Below are 23,857 nucleotides of genomic sequence, written 5' to 3' on the forward strand. Positions count from 1 at the left end.
CATCCGTAAGGAGACGTGGTACTGGGAGGTGGAACAAGTGGGTACACAAGCTGCTTCCCCGTCTTTCCTCAACAAGCTTGATTTAAAAAGGAATTTACCTACAAATTTTGCCATTGCATGTACACACTTGTTCCACTTTCCAGTAACGCCTCCCCATGTACAAACTTGCAAAGCCTCTGTGTACACATGTCTCACTTCCACCTCTCAGTACCACCTCACCATGTTCACACTAGTCTCAGCTTCCAGTGCCAACCTCCCCATGTACACACTTGTCCCACCTCCCCGTGTACACAGGTCTCACCTCCACCTCTCAGTACCGAATCCCTGTGTATACACTTGTCCCACCTCCCCATGTACACACGTCTCACCTCCCAGTACCGCTTCCCTGTGTACACACTTGTCCAACCTCCACATGTACACACATCTCACCTCCCAGAACCGCCTACATGTGTACACACTTGTCCCACCTACCCTTGTACACACATCTACCCTCCACCTACCAGTACGGCCTCTTTGTGTACACACTTGTTTTACCTCGCCTCCACCTCCCAGTACCACCTCCCAGTGTACACACTAGTCCCACCTCCCCATGTACACATGTCTCACCTCTAGCTCCCAGTACTGCTTCCCTGTGTACACACTTGTACCACCTCCCCGTGTACACACTTGTTTTAGCTTCCAGTACTGCCTCCTCTTGTACACACTTGTCTCAGCTTTTTTATTTCCACCTCCCCAGGTACACATTTGTCCCACATCCCAATGCTTCCTCCCCTTGTACACACTTATGCCACCTCCCCATATACACATTTGTCTCAGTATCGCTTCCTCGTGTATATATTTGTACCACCTCTCAGTACTGCTTTCAGTACTGCCTCCTTGTGTACACACTTGTCTCATCTTCCAGTACTGCCTCTATGTCTATACACTTGCCTCAGCTTTTTTATTTCCACCTCCACGTGTACACACTAGTCCCAGTACTGCCTTCCTATGTACACACTTGTCTCACCTCCCAGTACAGCTTCCCCATGTACACACTTGTATTCTACTAGGTCACCACAAACTATATAATCTCCAAGGGCTAAACACTTTAACGCTTAGTCACCAGAAACTTTATATTCTCCAGGGATTGAACAGATCACCCCTATGTCACCAGGAACTATACCATCTTCAATGGCTAAACCCTTCACCAATAGTTGACCAGAAACTGAACGCTTTCCAAAGGCTGAACACTTCACCATTTATGTCACCGAGAACGACATATTCTCCAATGGAAAAAAAGCGTCACAAACTAAGTTATAACAACCTGATTACTTTCCAAAGGCTGAACACTTCACCGATAAGTCACCAGGGACTATACAAGGAATGAATATTGGAAGGAATAAACATTTCACAACAAGGTCACCACTAACTGTTCAATCTCCAAGGGCTAAACACTTCACCACTAAGTAACCAGAAACTATACAGTCTCCAAAGGCTGAACGCTTCACCACTATGACACCACGGATTATACACTCTCCAAGGGCTGAACAGTGACACTTCACTACTAGTCCACCAGGAACTGATCAATTTCATAAGGGCTAAACACTTCACCACTAATCCACCAGGAACTATATGATCTCCAAAGGCTAAACCCTAGGTCTTCAGGGATAGCACACTTCACCAATCAGTCACCAGGAAATGGACACTTGACCAATGAATCTGTAAGGTCTGATCACTGCATTGCACCAAAAGGCATTAAGTACTACTCCAGTGAGTCATTACAAGGTACTGGACACAGCAAGACAAATGGGACTTTGAACATTCTACTAGGTCATCAGGCAATAAACACATTATAACACTTGGTCAGCAGAAAATATGCCAACATTTTACCATTGGTGTCTATACAGTGGATATGTTTTCCACTACTGAGACTTCAAGAACTATGCCAACCCTAGGATCTCTATGGACTGTATCAAATGCATGTGAATTTATAAATTAAAATGTTAAAATTCTGAATCTTCCATTAAAATGGGAGCAGATGCAAATACCTGAGCCATAATTTAATACTGCAGAGTGATCTGGAGCGTGTGGGGGGTCCGGTAGTGACACTGAGGGTTTGCTGTTTTGGCAAGGGGTTAAGAGCAGTCAACTGTGTTAAATGTAATTTTCTTTTCAGATTCTTGCTACTGAGCTGCATGCAATTACTTGTTAGTAAATTTAAGTGGTAATTTAGTGTGACTGATTAGTGCAATGATTAGTAAATTTGCATAATGTAAATAGCAAAGCAATTTGCTACAATCTGGTGATGATTCTTTCTCCAGGCGCACAAAGTGTGTAGGGTTTGTTAAAGTTGTAACGCAGGTTCTAAAACAAGAAATGAGAGGGTAATTGTGCGCTGTGGACATTATCTAAGGGGCTTAAAACCAGATTAGTTTAGACCCTGTAGGCACATCACAGAGACACCATGTGAAGATGCTCCAATCTAAGATTATGGAAAATGCTGTAGGTGTTTCCTAATTTTATCTGTTTCTGGGAAAGTTGGGTAAAAACTCCCCTGGTTATCAGGACTATTTTAATAGGGAAGATAGCCTCAACTCAGTGGTAAACCAGTAGCCAATTGCAAGTGATGGATCATAACCTCGATGAAAAGCGAATTTTGTAGAGGCTTTGTTCAGAGCCCCCGGAGCAAACTGAGTGCAGCACTAAAAAATGATGGCACTCAATAGACCCCATTATTATTCAGTAGGGTCCACTGGTATCCTTTGTATGATGCATCCAGTACTGAGTTGGGGTCATGTGTGGATCGTGGAAGGTGCATTTTCTAGCAATTGGAGAGTCAATGGGATGCAATTTACCAAGCTTTTAGGGTATGCACTTTACTATAGAAAAGGCTGCAACATAAAATTATTATACGTAGAAGAAGACCGATACAGTTGAAACGTAGTCTGTTCCTTGACAGCTGTGTCCTCTATACTGCCATAAAGTGCCCACTGTATGTACATACCTGGTCCGAAAAGGAATGATGTTCTTTTAAGGATTGTTGAAGAATAAAAAGATTTTAAGAAAAATGCCAAAATAAGGGTTCCTCCGCTGGACTTTATTTGTTTTGGTTCCATAAAATTATTATGTCTCATCTGGTGAGGTGGATCCTCAAAAACCCTTGTTTCAAATGAGCAGCTGTAAAGCAGCACAGACCGATGATGATGGTGCAGCAGGGCAGTCCAACTGGAATAATGGAAACTGTAAGTGCTGGATGGCAGCAGGAAGAGTAGGATGGGATCATGAGATACTGAAGTAGAGTCGGGGGAATGAAAACTTGCATAGCAGACTTACAGTATAGTCCACAATGGAGCTGGGCAGACTTGGCTATGTGGAACCAGTATAGAAGAGCAACGTAAAGTCAGGTTCAGAAAGCCATATTGAAAAATTGGCCAGTTGCATCTGCAATTGTGGACATGACTGATTCGTGAGCTCATCCTCATTGCAGTTGAGCTGCCTTTACATTGGATTAATTATTCTGGTCCATAAAACAGACCAAAGCAGTGCATGCTGTAATTTTTTTTCCATTTAGATCATTAGTCTGCATGGAAAATGGGCCATGTGCATTGGTAAACTGTCTATGTGTGGATTAATCTGTGTGTGGGTGTGTGGACTAATATATACTTGTCTGAAGGAGCCCTTACGCCATTCAAAGACTGGACTGGACCAGCGGTGTAGCAGATTTGACATTGTGAAGTAGTAGAGCTGAGTTTGTCACAGAGTTCAACTAGCAACGGTGGTTCAGTGAAGTGGAGTGACTACTGATCTAGCAGTGAACATAGTGTGTAGCAGAGCTGAGGTAGTTACTTGGTCAAAGTCAGTACTGACCAGCATTGTAGCATAGTCCACGGCGTGTAACAGACCTAAGCTAGTCATAGAGTCCAAATCAGGGTTGGAAAGCAGTACAGCAGAATTGACTAAGTAATATAGCAGAGCTGGGTTAGTCATAGAGTTCAAGACATAGCTGGCAAGCAGTAAAGCAGACTACTTAGCAATGTAGCATAGCTGATTTTGTCACAAATTCCAAGGCAAAATAGTTTCAGCTGAATAGCAGAATACCCAGCAATATAGAACAGCTGAGTTTGTAACAAGGTCCAAGTCAGAACTGGCCAGCGATGCAGGCGTGTGTTATGACGGCCAAAGCACATTCACACAGGTAACGTACAAACCAAGAAGACAAATACCTGAACCTGACAGGTCCCTATTCAAACTAGGAAAAGCCCTACTCTGACCCTGGTCTGTCCCTGCCTCACCGCGGAGGTTGGTACCCTAAGGTAACACAATTACATTAATAACACCCCCACTAGACGGCAGATTACCTTGAATGTCCTTAGCAGCTCCTAGTATTGCTAGAGTAGCAGTTTCCTAAGGGAAAAATGAATCACACACAAAGCAACTGCAACCAACACAAACTACAGCACAGAGAATGAATCCAACAAAGTCTATCACCAGCAGGAAATACCAGTAGGGGAAGGTAATTTAAAGCTGCACCCGAAAGGTGATAGGACAGACAAACAGAGTAAATGAAAAATACCTGTTACCCAAAATTGACAGAAGCAAAGATAACAGAACTAAAGCACCCAAAGAAAAGGTGTACCAGTTGTGGCTCTGCAGAAAAAGACGCAGAACACAGAATCAAGGGTTCGAATCCAGAAGCATGACACCGTGTTGCTCAGTGGTATTGCGGAGCTAGGTTAGTTAGGAGGACAATGCAGAGCTGGCACAGGGTAGCGATTCACAGTAGTGGACACCAACTACCTGAATACTCAGGCACCATGCTGCAGTTTGAGCTGACCTGTAAGGCTTTGGAGGATGACATCGCAGGAGTGCACTGGGTTCCCATAGTAAGTTGACGCGCCAAAGAGCATAAGGTGCCGTTTGAGGCGGGGGTGGACTCGTCACCAAATCAGTTGCTGTATCAAGGGCAGGTGAGTAACAAATATATACTGCATAGGTTTTTTACAATTGGACCCCATGGGTGACTTATGCCATTCTATGCATGACCATACCGAATACTTTCCACAGTATACCATTGATAAAAGGCTCAGCTTTATTTTAACATTTTGTGACCCCTTCTATTAGATTGGCAGCTTTAGCAGCATATGGCAGTGTGTCCCTCTTACCCAAAAAGGCACTATCATCTAGATTCAGTGAAGCAAGGTCTATTCCATGTAGATTAGTAGGAGCACGTGTTTATCCTCATTTATCTTCTCACCAGTCTCACCAGTACTACTTGCTGACTGGTGACAATGCATATATTGATGTCATCCAATTAGAAACCTTACACTGAATGTAGCAGATGGGAATAAAACCTCGCAGGTCTACTCTATGAAAACAAATAAAACCAGCTGTACTCATTTATCAAAGTCCGTTCACATGAGTCGTGTGCATGGATGTGTTTTTGACTTTACAGGAAATGTCATATAATAATGTACATGTTATATACTGCAGGGGTATTATTTTCCAGATGCCCTATACTATACAAATACATATAACTCCTGTACTGAATGATCCTCGTGTTCTATACGGTCAAGTCCACATGGTTGGATTGGGTACAGATTTATTGTGGGTTTCCTCAATTGACTTTAAGGGTATGTTCACACAAAGTAAATACACATCTGAAAAATATGATGTTTATTCCTTCCGGAATCTGTGGCAACAATCAGCTGTGGATCCAAATGTGTATTAGCCCCATTTAATGTTTTAATTTTGGTGTCTACTGGCTATGGTTACTTCTGAATATACAGTATACGCACATTAAATGTACATAAATGCATACACAATACACATACTGAACACATACAAAAATACAACATATATATATATATATATATATATATATATGAACAAAACAAAAATACATACACATTAAACATACATAGTCATACACATTACTTACATATATTTAGGGGCTATGATGGGTAGAGGACAGAGTCTCTCTGCACTTCCTCTTCCTCCAACTCTGATCCTTCCAGGAAGAATTGCTGCCTGCATCAGGTTACAACATCAGTTAAGAAGCCCCGGCTGCTGTAACTTAATGGAGCACAGGCTGGAAAGGGAGGAGATGGCAGGATGTCTAGGATACTTAACTGTTGTACTTAACTGCACCCAAGGCATGTTAGCCCCAGACCCCCCAGCCACACCCCTGATTTAAAAGTAAAATGTACACTTGTTTTAGCTGGAGGATGTACCTTTCACCTTTAAACTAATATCTCTAATAAGTCCAAAGATATGTAGCTTACAGGGAATCTGTCAGCAGATGTTTGCTATGTAAGCTAACAGCAGCATGATGTACGGACAAAGACCCTGATTCCAGCTATGTATCACTTGGTTTTCAGTTGTGATACAATCACAGTTTTATCTGTTGCAGATGTAGCAGAGCTCGGAATGCTGAGCTCTGTATAATCCTGCCCACACCACTGATTGGCAGCATTCTGTTAGCAATATATATTGGTAAAAAGCAGCCGATCAGTGGTGGAGGCGGGGTTGGACCAGGAGGCACGAGACACCTAGCCCTGTAGTGATAATTTCCTGTTGCTAAAACACTGATTTTATTGAAACAGAAAAACACAGCCCAGTAAGTCAAACATTGCTGGAATCGGGGTCTCTGCCCCTACAGTCCCTTTAACACTGTATAGTAGCTATAGCTAGAAAACAGATTTACTTATTCATACGATCTGCTAGGGTTTTACAAGTTCTACAAGAGATAGGCCATGATGTACATCTTATATAATTCACATAAAAACAAACAACATTAAAAACTTCAAGGGAGGTACAGTGACATCAAAGTGCCACGAGACCACAGAGATATAAGATGTTTGGTAAGGGAAGGTAAATATATGTATACACAATAAAAATCCAGGCTGGGGGCTACCATAAAGTTAAATCAGAAACAATTGTGACAGCATGATACATCCAAAGGGAACGAACAAATATACATGCATGTACATTCATAAATAGTTCATATCCATATTGCTTGCATCCCATAAGTATAAACACATAATCGGAGAGGTAATATACTCAACCAAAGATAAAAAGTAATAGGCTTAGCAAACGCAATCAATAAGGTATTAGATATAGCAGAGTCCAAATGCTAGTAAGAAAGAAAGAATCATGCTGATGTGCCAAATATCACAGCAAGGTTCTGATAGAAGTAATTTATACTAGCACATATAAGATGGTAGTCCCACTTCCCAAAAACAAATACAGCCCGATATACAACCTGTGGATGCCGCGGGAGCATCCCCGACGCGCGTTTCGCGTTCAGCTTCTTAGGGAATTGACTGTATTTTTATTGGATTTGCTCCTGGTTCCAATTTTCTTGTTTGGTTCTTATATAAATGGATGAGCATTTATAACGACCGCATTTCTTTTTGGATAATCTTATACACTGCTCAAAAAAATAAAGGGAACACTTAAACAACAGAATATAACTCCAAGTAAATCAAACTTCTGTGAAATCAAACTGTCCACTTAGGAAGCAACACTGATTGACAATCAATTTCACATGCTGTTGTGCAAATGGAATAGACAATAGATGGAAATTATTGGCAATTATCAAGACACCCTCAGTAAAGGAGTGGTTCTGCAGGTGGGGACCACAGACCATATCTCAGTACCAATGCTTTCTGGCTGATGTTTTGGTCACTTTTGAATGTTGGTTGTGCTTTCACACTCGTGGTAGTGACTCGCCCCCTGGGCCGTGGGGCACCCGGGACCAGACTTCAGGGCAATGCTGGGAGAAGTAGTGGCGACCCGGTCCCGTGGCTCCGGGTGGCCAGACCAATATTGTGGCAGTCTCTGTATCAGTATAATGCAATGTCCGACTACGCCACCCGTGGATTGCGGTCAATAAGAACCGCCGCTGCTGAGCAGACCTCTGAGGCTGATGTTGGGAGGGCAGCAGAATGTAGTATAACTCCCCACGGGAGCAGTATAGCCTCAGGGTAGTGAGCGTGGATGATGGGAGTGATGGTGCAAGAGCACAGCAGGAACGACTCAGAGGCTTTGCAGTGCAGTTCAGGGTCTTTACTGATGATGATAAGGCAGACCCTCCCGGGAGTACTGGCTAGCATAAGAGGCCTGGTCAGTCTGTGAGCAAACTGGAGTTCCCCTGGCCAGGTGGAGTTGTAGGCCTCCCCGTCTATCTGCACTCTTCATGGCTACCTTGCTGTAAGCGAGTGGAAGTAGCCCACGTCCCTGAGTGTACCGTGTGGTGCTCACCCGTATGGCTGGTGACTTGGGGCCTTCTGATAGCCCCCACTCCTCGATGGCGGTGCTGGTCCCTTGCTCGTGACTGAGCCTCTGGGCTTCTATGGCCAGAGGACCTGAAATCCCCTGCCGGCGGGTTTCTGCTGCTGGGTATATATAAGTCCCCACAGCCTCGGACTCCTGTGTCCGGTTTTTAGCGTCTTCTGCCAGGACGAACTCTGCTTAGCTCAAGTCCCTGGTCTTCAGCTCCTGCTCCTACAGAGCTCCTCGCTGTTACTTTCCTTGTGTCTGAAACAAACTCCAGGCTCTGACTGAACTAACCCCGCCCCAGATCCAGTTTATATAGGGCAGGTTCCTCCCCTATCTGGTCTGGGACAGGAGGTGTTGCATGTTTAAGGGCTCCTGACCAGGAAACCTCCCACTTGCTCTCAGACGTAATATTTCTATTACTGTGGTAACCAGACCCCTGGGGTGCCACAGTAGCATGAGACGGACTCTACAACCCACAGACGTTGCTTAGGTAGTGCAGCTCATCCAGGATGGCACATCAATGCGAGCTGTGGCAAGAAGGTTTGCTGTGTCTGTCAGCATAGTGTCCAGAGGCTGCAGGCGCTACCAGGAGACAGGCCAGTACACCAGGAAACATGGAGGGGGCCGTAGGAGGGCAACAACCCAGCAGCAGGACCGCTACCTCTGCCTTTGTGCAAGGAGGAACAGGAGGAGCACTGCCAGAGCCCTGCAAAGTGACCTCCAGCAGGCCACAAATGTGCATGTGTGTAGAAACCGACTGCATGAGGATGGTATGATGGCCCGACGTCCACAGAAGGGGGTTGTGCTCACAGCCCAACACCGTGCAGGATGCTTGGCATTTGCCACAGAACACCAGGATTGGCAAAGTCGCCACTGGCGCCCTGTGCTCTTCACAGATGAAAGCAGGTTCACACTGAGCACATGTGACAGACGTGACAGAGTCTGAAGATGCCGTGGAGAACGATCTGCTGCCTGCAACATCCTTCAGCATGACCGGTTTGGCAGTGGGTCAGTAATGGTGTGGGGTGGCATTTCTTTGGAGGGCCACACAGCCCTCCATGTGCTCGCCAGAGGTAGCCTGACTGCCATTAGGTACCGAGATGAGATCCTTAGACTCCTTGTGAGACCATATGCTGGTGCGGTTGGCCCTGGGTTCCTCCTAATGCAGGACAATACCAGACCTCATGTGGCTGGAGTGTGTCAGCAGTTCCTGTTCCTGCAAGATGAAGGCATTGAAGCTATGGACTGGCCCGCCCGTTCCCCAGACATGAATCCGATTGAGCACATCTGGGACATCATGTCTTGCTCCATCCACCAATGTCACGTTGCACCACAGACTGTCCAGGAGTTGGCGGATGCTTTAGTCCAGGTCTGGGAGGAGATCCCACAGGAGACCATCCACAACCTCATCAGGAGCATGCCCAGGCGTTGTAGGGAGGTTATACAGGCACGTGGAGGCCACACACAATACTGAGCCTCATTTTGACTTGTTTTAAGGACATTACATCAAAGTTGGATCAGCCTGTAGTGTGTTTTTCCACTTTAATTTTGGGGGTGAATCCAAATCCAGGCCTCCATTGGTTAATAAATTTGATTTCCATTGATGATTTTTGTGTGATTTTGTTGTCAGCACATTCAACTTTGTACAGAACAAAGTATTCAATGAAAATATTTCATTCATTCAGATCTAGGATGTGTTATTTGAGTGTTCCCTTTATTTTTTTGAGCAGTGTATATAAAATGCATAGTATACATTAAAATTAACTATGATATATATATATATATATATATATATATATATATATATACAGTGCAGACAAAGTTTGGATACACCTTCTCATTTAAAGATTTTTTTGTATTTTCATGACTATGAAAATTGTACATTCACACTGAAGGCATCAAAACTATGAATTAACACATGTGGAATTATATACTTAACAAAAAAGTGTGAAACAACTGAAAATATGTCTTATATTCTAGGTTCTTCAAAGTAGCCACCTTTTGCTTTGATGACTGCTTTGCACACTCTTGACATTCTCTTGATGAGCTTCAAGAGGTAGTCACCGGAAATGGTTTTCACTTCACAGGTGTGCCCTGTCAGGTTTAATAAGTGGGATTTCTTGCCTTATAAATGGGGTTGGGACCATCAGTTGTGTTGTGCAGAAGTCAGGTGAATACACAGCTGATAGTCCTACTGAATAGACTGTTAGCTACTTTTTTCTTGCCATAATACAAATTCTAAGTAAAGAAAAACGAGTGGCCATCATTACTTTAAGAAATGAAGGTCAGTCAGTCTGAAAAATTGGGCAAACTTTGAAAGTGTCCCCAAGTGCAGTTGCAAAAACCATCAAGCGCTACAAAGAAACTGGCTCACATGAGGACCGCCCCAGGAAATGAAGACCAAGAGTCACCTCTGCTTCTAAGGATAAGTTTATCCGAGTCACCAGCCTCAGAAATCACAGGTTAACAGCAGCTCAGATTAGAGACCAGGTCAATGCCACACAGAGTTCTAGCAGCAGACACATCTCTACAACAACTGTTAAGAGGAGACTTTGTGCAGCAGGCCTTCATGGTAAAATAGCTGCTAGGAAACCACTGCTAAGGACAGGCAACAAGCAGAAGAGACTTTTTTGGGCTAAAGAGCACAAGGAATGGACATTAGACCAGTGGAAATCTGTGCTTTGGTCTGATGAGTCCAAATTTGAGATCTTTGGTTCCAACCACCGTGTCTTTGTGCGACGCAGAAAAAGTGAACGGATGGACTCTACATGCTTGGTTCCCACCGTGAAGCATGGAGGAGGAGGTGTGATGGTGTGGGGGTGCTTTGCTGGTGACACTGTTGGGGATTTCTTCAAAATTGAAGGCATACTGAACCAGCATGGCTACCACAGCATCTTGAAGCGGCATGCTATTCCATCCGGTTTGCGTTTAGTTGGACCATCATTTATTTTTCAACAGGACAATGACCCCAAACACACCTCCAGGCTGTGTAAGGGCTATTTGACCAAGAAGGAGAGTGATGGGGTGCTACGCCAGATGACCTGGCCTCCACAGTCACCGGACCTGAACCCAATCGAGATGGTTTGGGGTGAGCTGGACCACAGAGTGAAGGCAAAAGGGCCAACAAGTGCTAAGCATCTCTGGGAACTCCTTCAAGATTGTTGGAAGACCATTTCCGGTGACTACCTCTTGAAGCTCATCAAGAGAATGCCAAGAGTGTGCAAAGCAGTCATCAAAGCAAAAGGTGGCTACTTTGAAGAACCTAGAATATAAGATCTATTTTCAGTTGTTTCACACTTTTTTGTTAAGTATATAATTCCACATGTGTTAATTCATAGTTTTGATGCCTTCAGTGTGAATGTACAATTTTCATAGTCATGAAAATACAGAAAAATATTTAAATGAGGTGTGTCCAAACTTTTGGTCTGTACTGTATGTATATGTATATGTATATATATATATATATATATATATATACAGTACAGACCAAAAGTTTGGACACACCTTCTCATTTAAAGATTTTTCTGTATTTTCATAACTATGAAAATTGTACATTCACACTGAAGGCATCAAAACTATGAATTAACACATGTGGAATTACATACTTAACAAAAAAGTGTGAAACAACTGAAAATATGTCTGATATTCTAGGTTCTTCAAAGTAGCCACCTTTTGCTTTGATGACTGCTTTGCACACTCTTGGCATTCTCTTGTTGAGCTTCAAGAGGTAGTCACCAGAAATGGTCTTCCAACAATCTTGAAGGAGTTCCCAGAGATGCTTAGCACTTGTTGGCCCTTTTGCCTTCACTCTGCGGTCCCGCTCACCCCAAACCATCTCGATTGGGTTCAGGTCTGGTGACTGTGGAGGCCAGGTCATCTCGTGTAGCACCCCATCACTCTCCCTCTTGGTCAAATAGCCCTTACACAGCCTGGAGGTGTGTTTGGGGTCATTGTCCTGTTGAAAAATAAATGATGGTCCAACTAAACGCAAACCGGATGGAATAGCATGCCGCTGCAAGATGCTGTGGTAGCCATGCTGGTTCAGTACGCGTTCAATTTTGAATAAATCCCCAACAGTGTCACCAGCAAAGCACCCCCACACCATCACACCTCCTCCTCCGTGCTTCACGGTGGGAACCAGGCATGTAGAGTCCATCCGTTCACCTTTTCTGTGTCGCACAAAGACACAGTGGTTGGAACCAAAGATCTCAAATTTGGACTCATGAGACCAAAGCACAGATTTCCACTGGTTTAACGTCCATTCCTTGTGTTCTTTAGCCCAAACAAGTCTCTTCTGCTTGTTGCCTGTCCTTAGCAGTGGTTTCCTAGCAGCTATTTTGCCTTGAAGGCCTGCTGCACAAAGTCTCCTCTTAACAGTTGTTGTAGAGATGTGTCTGCAGCTAGAACTCTGTGTGGCATTGACCTGTTCTCTAATCTGAGCTGCTGTTAACCTGTGATTTCTGATGCTGGTGACTCGGATAAACTTATCCTCAGATGCAGAGGTGACTCTTGGTGTTCCTTTCCTGGGGCGGTCCTCATGTGAGCCAGTTTCTTTGTAGCGCTTGATGGTTTTTGCAACTGCACTTGGGGACACTTTCAAAGTTTGCCCAATTTTTCGGACTGACTGACCTTCATTTCTTAAAGTGATGATGGCCACTCGTCTTTCTTTACTTAGCTGCTTTTTTCTTGCCATAATACAAATTCTAACAGTCTATTCAGTATGAATATCAGCTGTGTATCCACCTGACTTCTGCACAACACAACTGATGGTCCCAGCCCCATTTATAAGGCAAGAAATCCCACTTATTAAACCTGACAGGGCACACCTGTGAAGTGAAAACCATCTACCTCTTGAAGCTCATCAAGAGAATACCAAGAGTGTCCAAAGCAGTGATCAAAGCAAAAAGTGGGTACTTTGAAGAACCTAGAATATCAGACATATTTTCAGTTGTTTCACACTTTTTTGTTAAGTATGTAATTCCACATGTGTTAATTCATAGTTTTGATGCCTTCAGTGTGAATGTACAATTTTCAAAGTCATGAAAATACAGAAAAATCTTTAAATGAGAAGGTGTGTCCAAACTTTTGGTCTGTACTGTATATATATATATATATATATATATATATATATATATTTTTTTTTTTTTATAGAGAATGTATATATACCAGTGATCCTTCATTATTTGCTGTAAGCCATTCATTAAGCTCTTATTATCTGGTCACCCAGCATGACGGCTCAGTAAATATATTCACTTTTCCAGTCCTGCAGTGGAGGAGTTAAATAATTCATGCAGACTGCATTATCTTGATAACATTCATCTTATGGGTCTGGACTAGACCTAATGCCGCATTCGCACATCCATGTGTCACTGTCTCGTGGTCCGAACTTGACCGCCATATAGACATATGAGTTGGTGAAGTTCGGAGACCCGCCGCGGACTGTCCGTGTATCGGTCCTTGTCTACCGATAGGGAATTTGAAAATTGACTTTCTAAACAAGACAACCACTTGTCAAATTCTAAATTCAAATTCTTCTAATCAAGACAACGGGGTCCAAAAATTCACCCATAAGTGAATGGAGAGAGCCATGTATGAGCTGCCACCTTTCCATTCCCGGCAGCTCAGGATGGGATCATGTTCTCAACATAGATCTTGGTCTTAGTGGTAGTACTTGCATCTACAAGAAATTTATAGCATATCACGTGGAAATAACATAGATATCCAAGCTGAGCATACCTACCCCCTTAAAAGCCATGTATGCTGTAGTATGTAGACACTGCATGGCAGTATTATTTAAATGCTTCACCTGCCTTCCAGCTTCCTGATTGCTGGGGAGAGGTGCATTCCTGCTTGATTGCCAGTGTGGACCAGTTGCAAGGTTGCTCCGCTGTTCCAAGCTATGTGCACTTCAATGCTGAAAGCAGAGGCAGCATCGGAGAAGAGCAGGCACACTGAAGCTGGATGGCTGCAGCCAGAGCAGCGCTTACAAGCTGTATTGAAAAGAGCTTGTAAGCGCTCCTCTCCTTGCATAGAAAGCTAGCCACCAATGATAGACTGCAATGGTGGTCGGTATCCTCATCAATAATCAGCGAATAATAAAATGAAAAGTTCTTATATTAATAAGGAAATTGCAAAATTGTTTGTTTTTCCAAGCACTTTGCAATTTTACCAATTTATGATGTTAAGAAAGACCCTTTAAGCACTGAGGCTTTATTATTAAGAACTCCATTGCCATGTTATAGGGATAGTTTGGAAGTATTATTTAGTATTGTATAGCAATATTCTTTCTATTAAGGGCTTGCATTGGGCAGGATACTTTACTTCTTTCCCAGGGCTCTATTTTCTACCAAATCGGCCTCGTCGTTGGAGGAGACTTTAAGGCAATAATCGCTGTAAGGAAAGTTACAGTGTGAAAAATAAGAAGTGATTTTAGTTATTTCTGAGGACATAATAATGGTCATGCTTGTCTCTCAGTGTCTTGAACTATTTGAGATTCTTATCTATCCACTTACCCGTGACATTAATGTCTCATCTTCTACCAAGCGCTGAACTCCTAACACACATTAATCCTTTCACTACACAGAACTCTTATATCATATTACCGCAGCCTCAAACTATTCTGCAGATCAACAGCACATATTCTATTGCCATTTTTAGACAAAGTATATCACGTCTATCTGTACTCAGACTTACGATTGTGGATATTATGTATAGGCAAGAGCCTAAGGTGGCAAAATCTCAAGGGCAGCAAAACGATTAAGCAGCAAAACTTGTGATGAACATACAATGACACTGGCTAATTTTGTAGCCAATATTATTATACTAAACCATATGCAAAGCTTGTGTAGTTCAACTCATCACTGTATTATCAGCCCAATCTGACACGAGAGATCTACAATTATACATTTATTAGTCAATAGATAAAGGAAACATGTTTCATTAATAAAGTTTACATAAAGGATTAAGTTGGCAAATTTTTGTCTTAAGCATGTGAAATGCTGCTGGATTGGGTTGAGATGTGGTGATTTACTCGGCCATTGCAGAATATTCCACATCTTTGCCTTAAAAAAAACTCCTGGGTTGCTTTCGCAGAATGTTTTGGGTCATTGTCCATCTGTACTGTGAAGTGTCACCGCCGTCCAATCAATCTTGCTACATTTGGATGAATTCCTCCACAAGAGTCCCCTTAGCCAGCCTGGGAACCTCGAGAGAGTCGTCGGGGACCTAGGGGCACATTCTGTCTGAAAGCCTGCAGAAAAAGTTAGGACTCAAGTCTAGGACATGGAGAGAACTAGGATCCGGATATACTGTCTTTGGTGAGGAAGATTCTCTAGGGCTAGAGAAGAAAGCAACAGAGATGCTTCACCTAAATTGGGAAGCTGTATCAAGTACCTGTGGGAAAGATGACAACCCGTTGGGCCTTATCCTTTATACCTGCCTGTAAATACTGCCAGTTACTAAGTAAAGTTCCAGTTGTTGTTATGAACTTTGTGTTCTCTGAATTCAATTCATTGATGCCCTGGTTCCAGTAGAGGAGTCAGAAGAGACCGGCTGGTCAGAAGTAAGTGGAAAGCATCACATACACCGCAACACACCAGAGCGAGGACACACTATGTCTGTAGGGTGCCAAAGCGAGCGAGGGCTACAGCACACCCATGACTAACTCTCTGGGGCATCTTACAGCACCACAACACCTCCACCATGTTTTACAGAGGATATGGTGTGCTTTGGATCATGAGCTGTTCCATGATTATGAGTCTTCTCCATACATTTTTCTTCCCATCATTCTGGTACAGGATGATGTTAGTTTCATCTTTAAAAAGAATGTTTTTTCAGAGCTGGATGGCTTCTTTAGATGTTTTTTGGCAATGTCTAATCTGCCCTTTCTATTTTTAAGGCTGTTAAATGGTTTGCACCTTGTGGTGAACCCTCTGTATTTGCTCTCATGAAGTCTTCTCTTTCTGGTATACTTAGATCCTGAAACACAGACTTCCTGGAGAGCGTTCTTCACTTGGGTGATTGTTGTGAAGGGGTTTTTCTTCATCATGGAACGGATTTTGCAATCATTCACCACTGTTCTCTTTGGTGGACATCCAGGCCTTTTTGAGTTCCCAAGCTCACCAGTGTGCTGTTTTTTTTTTTCTTTTTCTTTTTGCAGGATGTACTAAACCATTGATTTGGCCACCCCTAACATTTCTGCTACCTCTCTGGATTTCTTCTTTTTTTTTCAGCTTAATGGTGGTCTGTTTCTCTTCCATTGAGAGCTCCTTTTGACCACATGTTGTGGGTTCACAGCAACAGCTTCCAAATGCAAATGACGCATCTGGAATCTGCTCCAGACCTTTTATATGCTTAATTGATGATGGATTAATTAGGGAAAATCCCATGCAGCCCAATAAAGAGCTTCTGAGATAATTGTCCAATTACTTTTGGTCCCTTTTTAAAAAGAGGTAGCTACGTATTATAGAGCTGGAATTGCTAAACCCTTACTCCAATTAGGATGTGAATACCCTCAAATTAAAGCTGAGATTTTGCGCTTTAAGCCCATATTGATTATATAACTATGTTAAATATGTTTTGGTAAACAGCTAAAATGCCAAATCTTGTGTCACTGTCCAAATATTTCTGAACCTAAATTGTATATGAAAATGAATGTCTGATGTTCCTTATGCACAGCCAAACGAATAGGCCAATCCACACCAAATTTGGCTCATATATAAATCAGGGTTTTCCCAAGGGTTTAGATCAGGTTTTCAACTACTGTTCTCGAGATATTTGTTCAAAAAAACAGAAATACAAAAGCAAATATTAATTCACAAGCAAATGATGGACCAATCTACGCCAAATTTGGCGTATAGGTAAATCGGGCACTTCAGAAAGCTTTAAACTGGGTTTCAGCTCTCTTCGCTCTAATGTTCTTGAGATGTTTACCAAAAAATGGAATGCAAAAGCAAATTTTAACTTCTTGCCAAACAACAGGATCAATCTGCACCAAATTTGGCTTATGGGTAAATCAGTCACTTATGAAGGTTTAAACCTGGTTTCAGCTCTCTATGGTCCACCATTCTCAAGATGTTTGCCAAAAGATTGAAACACCAACACAAATATCAGTACAAAACAAAGTTCTTAACTACACACAAACGGGTAAACCAAACACAGCCATGCAAAGTCGGGTAATTCTACTAGTTTTTTAATATTTGTTTTTATATTTTTTCTTTTTGGGGGAAAATCTGGCATAATAATATAAACGCAGGTAACACTTTACACAGATTTTCTGAATATGTTGCTGGGACCGTCACACTATATACATAAATGGGAAGGGGAAGGGGGATTTAAACCAGATCATAACTTCAAACACTTTCACATGCAGCCTCCAGACATAGCTAAAAAAAATAAATAAAATGTAATCAGGCGAGCAAGCCGAAGCTTGCTCCCAAAACCAAAACACATGACCCTGGGGCAAATCTAATCCACCGGCAATTAGAGAAAGCTCCATTATTATAATATGAATTCTTAGAAAGGGATTCTAGGAGGTTTCAGCTCAGAGACATCTTTCATTTCTGGCCTTGGACTTCAGTAGTAACAAATAATTACAGGCCACAAATCGCCGGTAAATGTATGATTGAGTCGTCTTCTTCTACCAAATATTCCATGCGCGGGTTTCTCGGTTATATTTATTTCCTGGAAAGATGGGCGGTAAAAACTATCGCTAAGATCCTTCAGGGTTTATCTAATTCCTGATTGGCAGATTTTCTCTGCAGTCTCCTGGTCCCCAAATGCAAAATGTGTTAAAGGGCCGATCTACCATGTAGCATTTCTAATGCCAATGCCTTTTTACGCAACAGAGGGACCACATAGGATGAGACCTGTCAGGTTAGGAGACCAGGGAGGGGAAAAAGCTGCTTTGGACCTGCCTCTTGGACTAGTCCTTCTCTGAAGCAAGTAATTCTTGTTGCTAGTGGTTCAGACTACATGAATCTGCTAACAGGTTCCCTTTAAACTATTTTCTTATCCCCGTAACCACAAGTGACTGCTGCAGCTAATCATTGACCTCAATGGTGATGCCAGTATGGTAGGCACATGACTGCTTTGGCCAGTGTGAAATTCTACTCCTTCTCTCTCCGCCTAATCCCTTCAAGCCCAGATTCTAAATCATTTGTGTCCCGACTCACTCTACACTGTGTTCCAAATTATTATTCAAAAAGTGTTTAGGAGTGATAAGGTAAGACTTTTTTTGTTTGTCAGTTAAACTCATTGATGGTGATGTGTGTCAGGGCTCTTTATATCACTGTAAGAAATTGCAGACACCTGTGCTAATTAGTTTGGCAGGTGTGTCCAATGAAAGGCAAGACTACTTAAGAAGGCTGTCCCACATTATTAAGCAGCCTACATTTTCTGCCAAAATGGGAAAGAAAAAGGATGTGTCGGCTACTGAGAAGCAACAAATTGTGGAGTGTTTAGGTCAAGGCATGACTACAATCAACATTGCCAAGACACTTCATCGTGATCATCGCACAATCAAGAAGTATGTAGCTGATTCACAGTACACATGTGTGCGTGCTGATAAGGGAAAATTGAGGACTCTTTCCTACAGGCAATTATGTCAGGTTAAAAGAGCAGCGGCAAAAAAGCCTTGTCATAGCAGCAGACAAGTTTTTGAAGCTGCTGGTGCCTCCAACGTCCCCTGAACAACAAGATGCAGGGTCCTTCAGAGGTTTGCAGCTGTACGTAAGCCATCCTGTCGACCTCCTCTATCCACTGCACACAAGCAGAAACGGCTCCAGTGGGCCAAACAATACATGAAGACTGACTTCAAAACTGTTTTGTTCACCGATGAGTGCCGTGCAACGCTCGATGGTCCAGATGGATGGAGTGGAGGATGGCTGGTTGATGGACACCTCATGCAAACACGGCTACGGCGCCAACAAGGAGGAGGTGGAGTAATGTTTTGGGCTGGAATCATGAGGAGAGAGATTGTCGGCCCCTTTAGGATCCCTGAAGGGGTAAAGATGAACTCCATAATGTATGTTGAGTTTCTCAAACAGCACTTTCTGCCATGGTTCTGACGCGCCCCCTGGGCCTGTGCGCTGCTGCTGTGCAGGGGGAATACCCGGAGCCGGATCGCTGGGGGTTGTAGTTCTCCGTGGCGGTGACCCGGTCCGTGCCCAGGGTGGTCAAACCAGTGGCAGTCTATTTGTATGGTAATAAGTGTCCGACTACGCCACCCGTGGATTGCGGTCAGTGGGGACCGCCGCTGCGCTGCAGACCGCTGAGGCTGATGTTGTTTGCGCAGCTGAGTATGGGATGACTCCCCACGGGAGAAGTATTGCCTCAGGGCAGCTAATGTGGATGATGGTGGTAGTGATGGTGTGAGGGTCCCAGTGCTAGTGGTGCTGGAGCGGCAAGGAATCACAGAGACGTGTGGTGCAGTTTCCAAAGCTTTACTCACAGTTGTTGCTCCGGTCACTTCGGCCAGCAGTGACCGCCCGAGCCGTGCTGCGTCCACCAGGTGAGGGACTCGGTCAACTCCCAAGCAATTCCAGAGTGTGGCTGAAAGCTCCCCTCTCTTCCTTTCTACTGGCCGTCCCCACCAGTGACCCACCTTTGTCCAGCTTCCTCGGGCCTTCTGTTGGTGAAACCTCTCTCCGGTCTCCCTGACCCTATGCGGTATGCCTTTCTGGTGGATGTAGTGAGGGGTCGCACCAAGATGTGGTCACAACCTCCGGTTTTGGCTGAGGATTAGTCGCCTCCACCAATTCGGGTTCCGGTACCCTGCTCTGCCAACCCTTCACCCAGTATCTCCTCTGGGAATATGGGGTTCCTTCTGCCTTCGTGTCTCTGGGCCTTTCTCTGTGTTCCTTGCCTCCTTTCTCCTCCGTTTCAGTTCCTTTCTTACTTTCCTTCCTGTTCCTTCTCCTTTCTCTTTCTGCTGTCTCAGGCCTCCACTCCAGGCTTGCCTCTGGAGCTGGGCCCAGACTGAGCCACAGCTCCCTGTCAGCCCTCTCTGGCTGAGCTCCTCTCTTCTTCTCCTCCTCTCTGAACTGAACACTGACCTAAGATGGTGCCCACCTTATATACCTCCCTCTATGTGTGAGCCCAGGTGACTAGCAACCAATGGGCTCCTACCTATGCCCAGAAACCCACCCCTATCTGCTCCTACACCACTGGGTTTTCCTCCCCCTCCCCACTCCAGCCAGGAACAGAAGATGTCGTGCCTGCACTCTGTCTAGTGGGAGCACCGTTGGTCTGTTCCTCGGAAATGGGGTGTGTGTGGTGCATGCAGCCTACTGAGCCCCGGTCCACACTCCATCCTTACCCGGTAGTGGAATATCACACCTCTGGTTCGAGGTGCAATACCCCTGTAGCAGCCGAGTCCTCGGGGTGCTACAGTTCAAGAAGAAGAACTGTGCATTCCGCAGCAAGATCATTTTTATGCATGATAATGCACCGTCTCATGCTGCAAATAACACATCTGCATCTCTGGCTGATATAGGCATAAAAGGGGACAAACTTATGGTGTGGCCCCCATGCTCCCCTGACCTCAACCCCATTGAGAACCTCTGGAGCATCATCAAAAGTAGTGTCTATGATGGCAGGAGGCAGTTCACATCTAAGCAACAGCTCTGGGAGGGTATTCTGTCCTCATGCAAAACAATTGAAGCAGAAACCATCCAAAACCTGAAAAATTCAATGGACGAGAGAGTTCAGAAGCTCCTTTCGAACAAGGGGTCCTATGTGCAAATATAACATCACCTAGAATAAAGTTTTGAGTTGAAAACTGTTTGATTTCAGTTTGTAATAACCTGCTAATGCTTATAATTTCAAAAATTACCATTTTTTTGTTCTTTATTAAAATGAAAAGGTTGAAAACTCTGCTGTGCATAATAATTTGGAACATGCATTTTGAGTGCAGTTTGAGTGTTTTATTTTTTTAAAAATATACTGTTATCATAGGCAGTTTGTACAAAAACCTTTCAATTGTACTCTAATAGTTATTTGACTGGAAAATTACAATGACTGAAATTCATATAGGTAATTTGGGAAAATCTGAGAAAATATTATTTGCATAATAATTTGGAACACAGTGTAAAGAGTAGTGCTCCTGGTGGCTTCTCTCTCCTCCACATCCCTCCAATCACAGACCTGAAATTGCTTGTGTCCTGACTCCCTCTAAAGAGTTGTGCTCCTGGTGTCTTCTCTCTCCGCCACATCCCTCCAATTACAGACCTGAAATTGCTTGTGTCCCAACTCCCTCTAAAGAGTTGTGCTCCTGGTGGCTTCTCTCTCCGCCACATCGCTCCAATCACAGACCTGAAATTGCTTGTGTCCCGACTCCCTCTAAAGAGTTGTGCTCCTGGTGGCTTCTCTCTCCACCACATCCCTCCAAGCACAGACCCAAAATTGCTCGTGTCCCGACTCCCTCTAAAGAGTTGTGCTCCTGGTGGCTTCTCTCTCCACCACATCCCTCCAAGCAGAGACCCAAAATTGCTCGTGTGCCAACTCCCTCTAAAGAGTTATGCTCCTGGTGGCTTCTCTCTCCGCCACATCCCTCCAAGCACAGACCCAAAATTCCATGTGTACTAACTCCCCCTAAAAAGTTGTGCTGAAACAGAGACTGATGGTCAATCATGAGACCGCTGGTACCGAAGCAAGAGGGGATTTAAAAGGTGTGAATAAGCAGCTTTAAAATTTCATTAGTGATCTAAATCTTTAAAGGGACTCTCCACTTTTGGGACAATTTTTTATGCATTTGGAGCTAAAAAAAATATTTTTTGCAATTGGGTCTCTGTATAACACTGTCTATTGCTGGCTGCAGAATGAGTTATCTGAGAATCTGTCTGTGAGGTAATTCTGATGGTCTAATGGGAAAGTTTGTTACTCTTTTATCTGTCTTTTTTCTGAGCTCCTCTCAGCTGTTTTATTGCCACAGACGACATCAAAGTTAGATGTGAGGGAAACAAAGAGCCTGTAAAAGCCAAACAATGCAATATTTTTTTTTATGAATTGCAAAAAAAAATATTTTTATGTAAAAAAAAAATGTCACCAACAGCAATTATGCCATCTATGGTAGACCTTAGCATCCGGCGGTGTCATGACTCATTCTCCAAGCAAGTGATAGACACTCTCTTAGGCACAGTGACAGGTAGTTGAGATATCCATTCAAGATGACTTGAGTTATCAAGCCTGTCTCTACTTGCCTTGTGTCCTTACTATCCAACTGCTCCTCTCACAGACCACCAGAAGGGAGATTAGCCCCTTATCCATAGACCTTAAGGCAAGAATCCAAAAGTATTCAGGAATGGCATAATACAGAGTTCTAAGAGAATGTGTTTCATGGAGAATACAAGTGTCAACTCAAATAGACAGAAGGATCACTGTCGATGTAGCTACGTTATGGACAGGATCCCCAACACATCTTCTCTAAAGTTAAAGGGGTTTTATTGGTAAATACATTTATAGACTATCTACAGGCTACAGGACTATTGCGGAAACCACTATTGATCCCATGAATGAGGTTCCCAAAGTCCCCTGTGTGAAGGAGAGGTGAGATGCAGACTGCTCTATTTGGAGCGGCCCATAGAAGTGAATGGAGTGGTGGTTGAGTATGTATGCAGCTGCTCTATTCATAAATAAAACTTTGGGACCTTTGTTTTCAGGATCGGTGAGAGTTCCAGCGGACGGACCCCCAGTAATCATATATTTATCATCTATCCTGTGTACAGGTAATAAATGTTTTTAGTAGGAAACCCCTTTAAATCATTCATTAAAAATTAGGCAGAGAAACCCTTGAGTGGCCCAATTTTTCTTACCGAATCCTGGAAATACATTCACTTGTAGGTTCTATGTACATCATGGCCCTTATAAGCTATATTACAAGGGCAAATTTCAGCCACATGTATACTATGAGCGTACATACACATGGGTTTCTGTGAGCCAGTTGTAATGGTAACTCTACATCTACCGTCAGATATACAAACTTTTGTGTCCTCATCATCATACTTTGTCATTTGGTCAACCTCTCGGTCATCCTGAGAATCCTTCCATACCTCTTTTAACTTTCCCTCTATATTGGTAGCCAAAATTAGTCACAGAACCCTTCTTACTGATGATTTGGTAACTTAATGTATATTTGTACACTGGGGTGTAACAATTGAGGTCGCAGTGGTCTCGACCGATACCGGGCCCATATGGGTGAGCGGTCTGCTGACCCGAACTTCAACTGGATGTCTGTTCTCCAGTTGAAGTGTATTGGGGCGCACAGACCCGTCAGATCTGTGACAATACACGCTGCCGGCCAATCAGAGCCCAGCAGCTGACGTCGACATGCATGTGACTGGGGTCGCATGGCAGTGACGTCATACGCTCCCGTCGCTTGCTCGCTGAAGTCAGCTACCAGCTTCAGAAGAGGATACCACGCAGCGGGGGAGTGGAGGGAAGGTGAGTATAATTGTTCATTTTTTTTCTATGCATTAAAGAACAGCGGCAGAACATATACCAGGATGGTGCCCAGGATAAGGGACATATACTAGGATAAGGGACATATTACCAGGAGGAGGGCTATATATACCAGTATGGGGCCCAAGATAAGGGACATATA

Source organism: Phyllobates terribilis, unplaced genomic scaffold (assembly GCF_046119375.1).
Source record: "Phyllobates terribilis strain yellow unplaced genomic scaffold, ASM4611937v1 Scaffold_9__5_contigs__length_417890890, whole genome shotgun sequence".
NCBI classification, from domain to species: Eukaryota; Metazoa; Chordata; class Amphibia; order Anura; family Dendrobatidae; genus Phyllobates; species Phyllobates terribilis.